Genomic DNA, 12,315 nt, shown 5'->3' with positions numbered 1-12,315 from the left:
ATTGAGGGTTCTTGTTTATTTTTAGGCCATATTTAATACTTGGGTGCCATAGGCTATACACCAAGCAAAGCCCAGTTCCCTGGTCGATGGCCTTGTTTGTTGTGGATGCCAGGCTTGGAAGAGCTGTGTGTATTTGCCCTCTGCTGTAGGTGAACAGGCTCGAATATCAATCCAGCCAAGGACATTTGAAAACTGAATTCCTGACAAGGTTTGTGGAATTGGGTCACTGCCTGGAGGAAAGAGTCCTTCCCATCAGCAGAGATTTCTCTGCTGGCAGAGACTTCAGAGGATCAGGTCCTAAACGCTACATAGCTTTATAAAGCACGCAGGTGGTCTCACAGTCTGCCTCTCCTCTATTTCAAGCCCTGGATAACTTCCTTTTTTCCCCTCTTTTCTTTAAACCAAGTCCTAGTGGACTGATAAGCCCAGGAAGAGATCTGGTTACAGGGATGAAGTATGCCTTTATATTTGGTGTTTGTCTCTAAAATGTTGCCTAGCTACTCCATAAAGAATCACCCAGCACTTAACGCTGTGACAGGCCTTGCGACAAACAACTCTAACAAGGTTAACAGTGGGACTGACAGGCACAAGTTTGTGTGCTGGGTACCTGCCCCACCACAGGCCAAACATACCCCAGGATTTCTGCAAGAGCGCCATTTATCCTGCATTTCATCTCTCCCTGCAGTTGTGCAATGATGTTTGCTGTGCACAGCTTAGTCCTTTGCTCCTCAACACACATTCTGCAGCTTCAAAGAGAGACAAGGGCAGCTCACAGAACCACAGACAGCATTTCACCAACAGCAGACCCTTAAACAGTCACGTGAACTCTTCAGAAAGCATGGAATGTGCTACCACTGAAGCTGACATTTCAAGTTATAATCCCTAAAGTTAATCAAGCCAGCACTATTTAAGGAAGCTGAACCCAAAGCATCTGATGCGATACATCCACTGCTGCTACAGGAGCCAGGCAGTATCACAGACAGGTCACTCCCTAGGAGGTTTTGGGTGATTGAAAGGAAGGAGACATCACAGGATCAAGCAGGATCATTGGACTGTCCTTCTAGAAGCTGGGAGGAACCCTTTGAGGTCAGAGATGATCAAGGACACTGGCATTGTTTGGGGAAAATCATCTCTGTTGATGTAAGTTGAAACTGCATTTCTCTTTTCTCGCTTTGTCATCATCAGCTCACATCTTTTACATCCAAGCCATGACAAAGCAGAAATTTTCTCATTGCCCTAACTCTAACTCATACATTAGCAGGAAGACCAAACTTGCATGCACTCCACTCCTCACGGGTATCCAGTGGATTTTAGATTTAGAATAATAACTCTTACCAGTTTTGCTTCCTCAGTACTCAGACATTTTCCATAGAACGACAGCCCCCAATGCTGGCTCAGTCTGTGAGGAAGGACATCAGACCTCTCCCTCCATCCCAACAGCATCCACTTCAAAAACAAATAAAACTGTGCTGGTTTAAATCAATTCCCAACTCCCAGCTCTGCCTGCTTACCCAGTTATCTCCTATATAGCACGACACAAGAGAGCATCCAGCATCTGTGTTTCCTCTGCCTGGACCCCAGCCTGAGCACACTGTCAGATTGCACTGTCACAAACCACTTCTGGCAGACTAGTGTTGCATTCTTGCCTCTGAGTCTTCAGCGAAGGCTGAGAAAATGCCTCTTCGCTGGAGGGGATGGAGGGGCACGGATGCTGCTATAGGCATCGCCTCTATAGGCGTTCCTGCTATTTATGAAGTCAAAATAACAAAAGCTTTAAACATAAATACATATATGTTTCCCTTATTCTAAAAGATGCAAGACTTGAGATAAATCATAGCAGCCACACTTCAGTTTTGCTGGCTGATGGACTGCAAAGTATGTGGAGTCAATTGTTATGAAGTGAAGCATACCAGAGGTCAGTCAAACCCACGTCATGGTTTACCCTGCAACTTGTTGACAGCAAACCGTAGCACTGAACACAAGTGTCTATTGCAGACTCCCTGACCACACTCATTATTTACTCGCCCACCTCCAGCAGCTCAGGCTGCTGCACAAGCACTCCAGAGCAGACACAGTGCCAGTGGCCAACATAGCACAGCACTATCTCACCCTGAAGAATAAGCCACACTCTGAATTTAGGCTATTTTGGAAGTCATGAGTTGGGTATTTGCACAATTGGCTTGAAATTACCCAAATTCCTAAATAAAAGAGCGCCATTTGCTTTCAGAGCTGCTAGCCAGGGCTGAATCAGCACAAAAGGAGAAAGCAAATCGCTGTCAGACTGCGTCCTGCCCACTTAATGAAGCTGTGGGCAGCGTCTCCATTACAGACCAGAGAGAATCGGAATGATTTTCAGTCCTCATTAAGTTTGAAGAGGCTCAAACATGGTTCATGTTTTCACTGGCAGTCTTTCACTACCTTTATTAACTATCATTAAGAGAAGCTTTAGTAAGTCTAACTTAGAAATTAAACCAGAGTTACTACATTTGTGAGCAGAAGTCATTAGGCAGCACATTCCTTCCCTAACAAACTCATCCAAACAGGTATGGATTTATAACAGGACTGGCAAACGCTGCGATCTTAGGCAATACCACATTTATTTATTTAGCTTTATGAAACAGGCGATGGCTGCAGTTGGACACAAATGGAGAACACCAGCCAGCCTCCAGTCTGCACAACCCCAAGGGTTGATCCACACTGCAAGCAAGGGCCAAAACGTACAAACAGACAATACATGAAGAAGGAACCAACCCTGACCACAAGAGCCCTCCCAACACAACACGCTACCCAGCTACACCTTTTGGGACTGATTTACCACCCAAGGCAGCACCTGGCTCTTACAGAAGCCCCTAATGTAACCTTGCTGAAGGGCAGAAGCAATCCACGAGGCAGCAACTTCTTCAATTGCTCCATCCAGAGCTGCAAGGACTCGCTCACTTACACTTACTATCTGATATAGTTCTTACTATAAGAACTTACTTGATAGAAGTGAGAAGCTCCTAAACCTTCTACACAGGCCTTCCCTCTGCTTACTTTCCAGTTTTTATTTGCACGCTGCTCAGAAGTAACCCAAGATCAGTAGTAATTGGCAGCCACAGGCTGGAAAAGGTTTATTTGGACTTTTGAGTACTCAACATAGCAGCGGTTTCTGTTATCCTTCGACCCCACTTAAGTTGTTCCCTTTCCCATGTAATTCACTTTTGTCTAGACAAAGACCACATTGTCAGCCAAAATAATGATTTGTGGAAGTCCTTCAACTGCAATGTCTGCTGGTTAAGCTCACTCATTTAACTTCTGCTCTTCTCAAATAAGCAAGCACAAGCCACTTAACAAGCCTGGCTAAGAACTAGCTTTCACTCTTGGGGGCTCTTCCTAAGCTCATTGTGCCTGAACTCCACAAGTCTGTAAAGATAGCAAGTGTGAAAACAGCACATTGCCAGGGTTTCTAGCCTCAACATGATACAGTCAGCGTCTTGGCTGTGTGTTCTCAGTCACATTTGGGACAAGACACAGAACCCCCAGCCAACCATCCCAGCCCAGGAAGGGCAACAACACTACACTTACACCCACCAGTGATTTTAGTACATTGCCTGCAACAGCTGAACGAAAAAGCTGTGAACGTTTTTCTGATGGATGGTTTCTAAGATCCACCACAAACCTTCTGATGAATATGCTTATCTGAGAGTACTTCCAGATTCCCTGTACAGATCTGACTGTTCTGTTCTTCCATAGCAGAGTGAAGTTATTCCTTTACACAATCACTGAACACTATGAAAAGCTCTAAAACACTTCCACATGAGAACACGTAGAACCACTGTTACAGTTTCAAGGGATGTTTCAGGAGACAAAAGGCCACGAGCTCCCACCACGCCACACACCAAACCACTGAGGCTACTGCCTTACAAGTGTGGGGAAGTGCAGCATAACCAACAGAGCAGATAAACGGGTGACTACAGCCAAGATCGCAGTGCAATGAATGTCTCAAGTTATGTAACATTAAAACCCTTCCCAAAAAATGCCCAAGTTACTGCCACTTTCATCTATTTTAAATATGCTTCCTTTAGGTTTAAAGAGTTTTTAAAGAAGTTCAACAATTCAGAGGACAAACACCACACTTGCCCTACCTTCTTGTGCCTAAATCTCCACTAACCTCAGAGTAAACTATGTCAGCATCACAAATAGAGATTGCACAACACGAACCTGTCCTTCAGCCTTTACAGAAGTATTTACAGGTGCATTCATATCTCCTACACCTTAACTTCTTTAAGGTCAAAACAGCTTTTGTTCACATGCACTTGAGCACAAACATTTTCTCTGCTTTGCCTTTTTTCTCAACGTAAGCATCACGTATTCCTTACACTATTTACACGGGAGAAGTCCTTGAAACCAACTTCTTGCTCTCTCTTGAGCACAGACCCAACATAAATGCTTGTTCCAAAATTGCAAAGCATGAACTCTCACCTAATGGTTTCACTGTAATTGTTGATAATTGAAGTAATCCTTCCTTATCAGAAATGCTCATGAATGATTATTGTTCACAGAAAAGCTTTGATTGGCGGCTTTTCCTATGTAGCTTTAAACTGCTTCCTTCCATCTAAGAATCCAGCGGAGATTACCCTGGAGGGGGGCAATCTCTCCCTGCCCAGAGCAGGGGAGGAGCAAGGAAGAGCATCTCTCCACCAAGTACAGCTTTTCTCCACCCATTCTAAGCACCCAATATTCCCTTTTCTTCCAGCCTTAGTTTTTGGTAAGAAAGGGATGCGACCTCATCCAGAGTACTGTGTCCAGTTTTGGAATCCTCAACATAATATGGAACTGTTGGAATGGGTCCAGAGGAGGCTACAGAGATGATCAGAGGGCTGGAGCACCTCCCATTGAGGACAGGTTGAGAGAGTTGGGGTTGTTCACCCTGTAGAAGAGAAGGCTCCAAGGAGACCTTATAGCGACCTTCCAGTACCTGAAGGAAGCTACAAGAAAGCTGGGAAGGGACTGTTCACAAAGGCTTGTGGTGATAGGACAAGATGTAATGGGTATAAACTAGAGAGGGGCAGATTTAGACTAGACATAAGGAAGAATTTCTTCACCATGAGAGTGGTGAGGCACTGGAACCGGTTGCCCAGGGAAGTTGCGGATGCCCCATCCCTGGAGGTGTTCAAGGCCAGGCTGGGTGGGCCTTGGGCAGACAAATCTAGTGGGGCATTTCCCTTCCCATGGCAGAAGGGTTGGAACTAGGTAATCTTTAAGGCCCCTTCCAACCCAAACTATTCTATGATTCTACAAAAAAAGGTAGCTACTAGAAAGAAGATAATCATTGCAGGAATTTTTGACCCAGGAACTACTATGAATTCTTTCCTGCACTAAACACAAGGTTTCCCTGTCATTTTGTGTAGAAAAACTTAAACTCATCATTTAAATGTTTCATTTGAGACATCATCAAAAACTGCTTCTTCAAAGAGACACAATGACATTTCACCAGCTGCCTCTTCTCAGCCAGCTTATCACTTCAGAGTAGTAAGAAACAGGACTTAGAGACAGCATCCCAATAAAGACTAATTAATCTCTGTGCAGTCATAATAAACTAAGAGCTGTGCTACAGTCTTGGCCACCTCCTAGAAGGCAGCTCCAGCAGATCCCTGCAATCCTGCCACCCCTATGCACCACACAGGGAGTCGTCCACTAACCCATCCCACTCCACAACCCTCCCATGTTCAGGAGACACAGACTGTTTCCATTTAACTCACAGGTACTTTTATTTGCAGGCTACACAGTTGACTTACAGCAAGACAGACCATGTACAATCGGGATCAGGATTGCACTCCTCTAAGAGATAATGCAAGGACTAAAATCAGAGGATACGGATGATGCCCCATAACACTTTCCCAGCAGCCATCAAGTCTCCCACAGTTTCCTGATCCGTTATCCTTAGAATTCATGTCCATATATTCCTCAAGTGGCTTCTTGGACATGCACAGACCTTCAGCACCCGCTATATCCTGAGGCACAGACTTCCACAGTTCAGCTATGCTGTTGAAGAAGTGCTTCTTTTTACTGTTTTGAAGATGTCTTTTGAAATTTCTAGCACTGACTCTTTGTTCTGGCATGGGAAGAGGTGGGGCAGGGGAGGATCACTATTCCTTCTCCCTGTGCCACTCCAGATTCAGCTTTCTGTTCTATCTGACCTAAATTATCCTTTCCATGCCAAACAGTTTTGATAAGTCCAGTTGTTTTTGAATGCCTTCCTGTCCTATTTCCTCCGCACCCAAAACAGTGAAGGCCAGAGCTGCACAAAGAGCTGATGATAAAGTGTGTTATAAGTCTATGGCAAAGTGTTTCCTGGCTTGATCCCTTTTCCTGTTACTCCTTGCTTTCTCTATCTGATTTATAACCACTGCTGAATCTTTCATTTCAATTTCCACAGCTCTGTTCCATACCCTGCAGCTCTCACTCCAGCAGTAAAAGCTCCAGCACTCATTCCCCCTCAGCACCATCACTGTGCAGCTGTACAGATGGTGTCTCACACGCTGGTTTCGCCTCCCATACACTATGAGGTGCAGTTCTTCACATCAGGCCCTCAGTTTTACTAGCATAGATTAAATATAGAATCATAGAATAGTTTGGGTTGGAAGGGACCTTGCAGATCAACTAGTTCCAACCCCCCTGCCACAGGCAGGGACACATCCCACGAGACCCGACCGCCCAAGGCCACATCCAAACTGACCATGAACACCTCCAGGGATGGGACATCCATCCCCGTATCCCATATGCCAAGTATCCCCCTACAACTTCTTTTCCAGGCAAGACATTGACAAACAAGAAGGACGACCATGCTGAACGCAGGTTCCATGAGGTTTCAAACCACCATCCTTCTATTTACTAGTCCTTCAGTTTGAGTGATCGCTGGACGTTTTCCTCAAAGGAATATTCCCAGCCTGAGATCTTCCCCGAGCAACTTCATAGCAGACACAGAGAAAGTCACGGTCACATATTTTTCTGCTTTCTCCAAGGTTTTCCTTCTACGCATCATCACTGATGACTTTGCCAGTCTGAAAAAGCCCTAGAATAAGGGAGTGCCTTAGAGTACTCAAAAGCCATGAGCTTTTATCCACCTTGCTTTATGAAGCAGCAAAGCAGAGGTGCACAATACCCAAGAGCTCTTGAGTCAATGAGGAAGGTCCATGGAGTCTGTCAGGAGTTATCTGAGCAGCCCAACACCCTAGAAGCATTGAGCATGGACAAGTTAAATAGATACAGATCAAGATATAAACAGCCAATTGTGTTGGTGATGTGACCCTAGCTTACTGAAGATAGTAGAACACCAGCAACCCCTCACCCCTTGCTAAGCAGTAAAAATTGCTCCCTTGCTAGAGAATAACCAAGAAATTCAAATAAAGAGGAAGGGATGGGAGGTGGTGGTAAAAAGTAGCTACTGCAATTGCTAGCAGTAGCAGTTACAGCATAGCTGAACTCAGTTCAACACCTGGAGGGATGCAGACAAGACTGATGAAACACAGGTACTGTGCAGAACACAGTGCCCAGCCATGCTGTTACAGTGCAAGATGCTGTCAGACCACAGTGAAGCTCTTATTGCACAAGCAGTAACACCTTGATGTCATCTGAAGGTTAAAGCCAAGCAGAAATGAATTATCCATTTTGCAACTCCCTAGAAATAAATAGAGTTTAATTTAAACAAAAGCTTCAGAGTAGAAGAGGATTCTGGTTGAGGAATAGGCACAAAATGATCCATCTCACAAACAATTTCAGAAGTTGGATGCAGTCAGTCTTCAGTTATTGCTTGCAGAATGACACGGTCACACTTCAATCACAAGGCTAAACTGCCGCAGCACTGCAGGGGCAGGGGGGAAAACAGCTGAAGCACCAAATGAAGAATTCTGTATGGGACACCTCCCCTTCTGGCCTCATTTTTAAACAGGAGAAAGTTACTCAAAAAAATGTAAGTCAACCACTTCAAGTAACACTTCTAAGCAGCTGAGCCTTAAGAAGTGTTATTTACTGTAAATACCCTCACACCTAATTCAGCCTGTAACCTTGAGGGTGAACAACAGTAAAGAACAAGAATCCAAACACGGTTTGACACTGAGAAAGACAAAGGTGTGGAACTGCTGCCACAAGCACTGCAGCACTAATGCTCTCTGAACAGAAACAAAAATGTTAAGGAAAATGCGCTATAGTGCACTACAATCAAGGCTGGAAACTAAGTTCATCTTGGTTTGTTCACCAAGTAGTTGCCATTGCTACCATTCAGAGATGGCCTAGCAAGGGGAGATAACTTAAATCATGACAATATAACTTCACAATCACCAATGCGCATGGATTTAATGCCAAGAGACAAGCAGAAGAGTGAGGGGAAGGATGTGAAATGTTGCACCATAGGTTCAACTGACAGAGGCATTTCTCATTTTACTTCGAATTCAAAAACAATGAAGTGGCAGACTTTTTCAGTGTGATGGATTTCAGGTTCTTCTCCTCCAATCTAAAGTCTTTTCTCCCCCAGTCTGCTATTCAGACCACTGTATATCACATCCCTATATGTATACAAACAAATCTGGATGTTAATGCTGTTGTCACCGAAGTATTTATATACCACACCAGCCTGACTGCAAAGTGAACACAGATCACAGCATAACAAAGAGACCAATAAACCCTTCACATTATAGCTACCAAACAGCCAGTTCCTCAATCACCACCCTGTGCTTTGTAACTACTTCAAAAGCTTTGTGGAATCTTTTGGTATGTCAAAATGTAATGAACTACCAAGAATATTAATGGCATATTTAGCAGGCTCCTCTTCACATAACAGAATGTTTGTCAGCATTCTCAGGCTTTTTGGACTCAGGGCAATTTTTTCCTCTTCAATTTGAAGATTTAATGGACCTTTAAAGAAAAAAGTTGTCATATTCTAGTTTCAATCCTTCTCTTCCCTATCTTGGGGCAGAGTGGAAGCAAACACATTCCCAAAGGGAGTACTCAAATCAAGATTAACTAAACATACTGATCAATATGATGTTTTTGAGAGAAGCATTGCAGCTGTAGGCAGCGCTGGTTTTTCCAACACCAAGTATCCACTTCAAATACTACACGATTTCCGATAAACCTTCTCTGCAACAGGATTAAAGGCAGTCCTAAAATATCAGCGCTAATTTAGTGCTCATCAAGATGTCCTCAGGGAAACAGGATAAAAAGGAGAGACTAAGCATAATTATACATGAGTAATATTAGTAGGTCAGCTGGCCTTTGGCAACAAAAAGCAAACCCATCTTCCTTAGTATTTCTTCCAAAACACTTTTAAGATTCAGTGGATAAAGAGGCACAATAAAACAATTCCAGTCTTCCTCTGGAAATGGGAGAGTAGGAAGGGAGGGGACAGAAGAGAAAGCCAAGGATGGTAAAAGCAGTAAAGATGTGTGCTAGCACTGCTTTCACACAGTCAGGTCTAGTAAAACAAAGACTGTCACAGATGGACAATTTGACTTACAGAACTCATTTCATTAAAGAAAATTCCAGTCCCTGTCAGTCCTTGCTTCTGACCGCCTATAACATCTAGCACTGCAGAACACCACCAGCACGTCTTGCAAATTGTATTACCAAACAGAATTAAGGTCAGTGTTGTCACAGGGATTAGGATACCAATTCCTTATGACCATGTCAACCGTCCAGCAGCCCTGGAAAGCTCAGTCTAGCATTCTTTTGTGAAGCACACCTGCTCCAGCCCTGCACCTTTATGCATTTGATTTCTGGCTAAGATCAGCCGATTTCAGCTGTCCAGAAGCCACTGGGCTCTGTGTACTTACTGCTCCAATGTAACATTAAGAAAATGAAGAGCAAGCACAGGAGAAATCCACCAAACTACCTGTGAGGTAACACTTACCCTCCTACCACATTGCTTTGAACGGTAATTACTGGGGAGAGAGAGGGGAAATCCAGTATGTAAAGCTGAACTACACATTATTAGCTCTGAGGTCAAGGCATTGGGTAAGGAGTCTGTTCCTGAAGACAAACCCTGACTGTCATAGCCAAAATGCACCTGACATCTTGCTTGTTTCCACGTATGAACACAGTCTTATTAATCTTTATTGCAAGTCTTGCAGAAAAGGCAACACTGATGAGATCCAGCAATCAAAGAGATTTTTTTTTCCTTGCAAAACTTGCCCCAAATCCCTTGTATCCCGCAGCAGTGCAAGCACTGAACTGTTCAGCTGCAGTACTCAGCCACTGAAAATGATTCTGCACACCCCTCCTTTTGTGACAGCTTACACCAGTTCAACACATCTCTCTACAGAACACTATTCCCTCTCCAAAAGGGCAAACTGGGCTTCCGGAACATTCTGTTTCACAGCTCTCTCCTCCTGCCCCTTTGCCCTCCATGTTTAACCAGCACTGAGAATTTCAGCCTGTTCTCCTGACCAAAGGGCATGGAGCGCTGCTGACCTGCAGGGCCCTCCTTAGAATTCTTCAGGGAAAGGACAGAGCAGCAGGCCGAAGACTGGCTGTCAGGAATGATTCCACACAACCTAGTTTCCTTGGTTAAATATTTGTCAAGCACAGAACCGCTCATGCCTGTTCTAGAGTTATTACTTATCCTGGCAATGCAACTGTGAAGGCAAACCATCAATGGGGAGTTCACAGGCTGATGGCAATCACTGGCTAAAACAAATAGGAAGCAACTTCATACAGGTGAAAGGTAGTAGGAATGGATTTAGTTAACCTTGAAGTTATTCCCTAATAAATGGATCCTTTTACATAGTTCTTTACATATTCTAATCTATGGCTTCAGTCTTTCAAATGAGAAAAATTCAGATTGTCAAAATCAAGACGAAAGCAAGCACAGACACAGAGATTTGATAGAACACATGAATGTCCAAATATCAGTATGGAAAGAAAACAAGATTGTTGCCCAACACATACCACTGTGGGATATTTTTTCATTTTGCCTTCCAAAAAATAGTACAATTGGTATATGTGGCAAGATCTCCCGAGATCTAAACCATTACTAGCACAGTAAGTGCACAAATATATAGAGCACCCGGGGTGTGATAACTGCTGACATTGACTTACTTTGTTAGAGGACTTTTTGAAAGTCTGAGAGAATTTTAAAGGACATGGTGGCTTCTAGAGTGGAAGCCCTTATCCAGAAACCACTCAAGACTGCTGGGAATAAACTTCTTAAATGATCTTAGTCTGTTCTATTATTCCATAGATACTTGTTCGTAGGAGGCCTCTGATCCAAGCTGTTCCACTGCTGGCCCCTGCATCACAGAGCTTCTGCATGGGTGAAAGAGCACTCAGCCACCCAGCAACCTACAGTTTATTATTAAGCAGCCCTAAAGACAAAAGGCACAACTGCAGAAACATGACTTGCAGTGATTTAAAGACAGGAAACGTATTTTAAAGAAACATTTACATTCAAACAGCTGGTAAACCTGATCAGAGAACCAGTGCTTGCTTAATTTATGTGAATCAGGTCAAACAGCTTTTAACCTACTTCCAGGATATCCATACAGCAGAAAACACTGTCAGTTTTTCAGACCTGTCTATTTGTGAAACACATTTCTCTAGATGCAGCACACTGCTGTTCCCACACCAGTGCAACAGCCACCTAAATACAAACCAGTACTGGGTATTATGAGCTGTGTCTCCAGCGCACTGTGTCAGAAGGGAAACTTTACCAGTTCAACAGCCTGCCTTTATTTCAACATGTTTATATTATGTCAGATTCATAAGTGTCAAATTTTAGCTTTCAGGCCATACTGGACAAATAAAAGGCATTTGCCCACCACAAATTTACTCGATTCTACTACAGACATGACCTGTACCCATTTAGGGGGTGGAATTCAAGGTTCAGTGTTCCCCTGACCTCCCTGTGAACTCAAATAGAACCATTGTTTCATTGTCACCTCAGATTATGGGTGGGATGTCAAAACACCAATACTTTTATAGAATTAGAGACAAGTCAGTAACACACTTAACTTTTCCCTTTACAATCACACTTTGCTATTCTCCCTTTGTTCAAAGCCACTGCACTAACAGCTTTGGACATTAATCTTATTCCTTTGTATAAGAAAAAGGTATTTCTGCTACCCTATTCCATGTCAACAGTTGGCACCACACACTTCCTACCAGTGTCGGTTTGCTTCTCTGCCTCACTAAGTCAGACAAATATGCCAACAGCGATCAATCTCCAAGTTATTTCGATTCCAAAAGCTTAAGGCTCTAGATAAGAAAGCTTTTCCCCCCCATTTTAAGTACTAGAAAAGATTCAGATGGTGTTAGAAATTGCTATGTAGCTGGATTATGAAG

The 12,315-nt window shown here is 43.6% G+C and overlaps 1 protein-coding gene across 2 annotated transcripts in view; it reads right to left on the bottom strand.

Moving 5' to 3' along the window:
* The window catches only part of MYH10 (myosin heavy chain 10), a 93,191-nt gene that overhangs the window by 66,313 nt on the left and 14,563 nt on the right, over nucleotides 1-12,315 (bottom strand). The gene's annotated exons all lie outside the window — the stretch shown is intronic.

Source organism: Phaenicophaeus curvirostris, chromosome 19 (assembly GCF_032191515.1).
Source record: "Phaenicophaeus curvirostris isolate KB17595 chromosome 19, BPBGC_Pcur_1.0, whole genome shotgun sequence".
Taxonomy (NCBI): Eukaryota; Metazoa; Chordata; class Aves; order Cuculiformes; family Cuculidae; genus Phaenicophaeus; species Phaenicophaeus curvirostris.
Note: the sequence above shows the minus strand (reverse complement) of the source record. Positions and strands in the feature narration are given on the sequence as shown.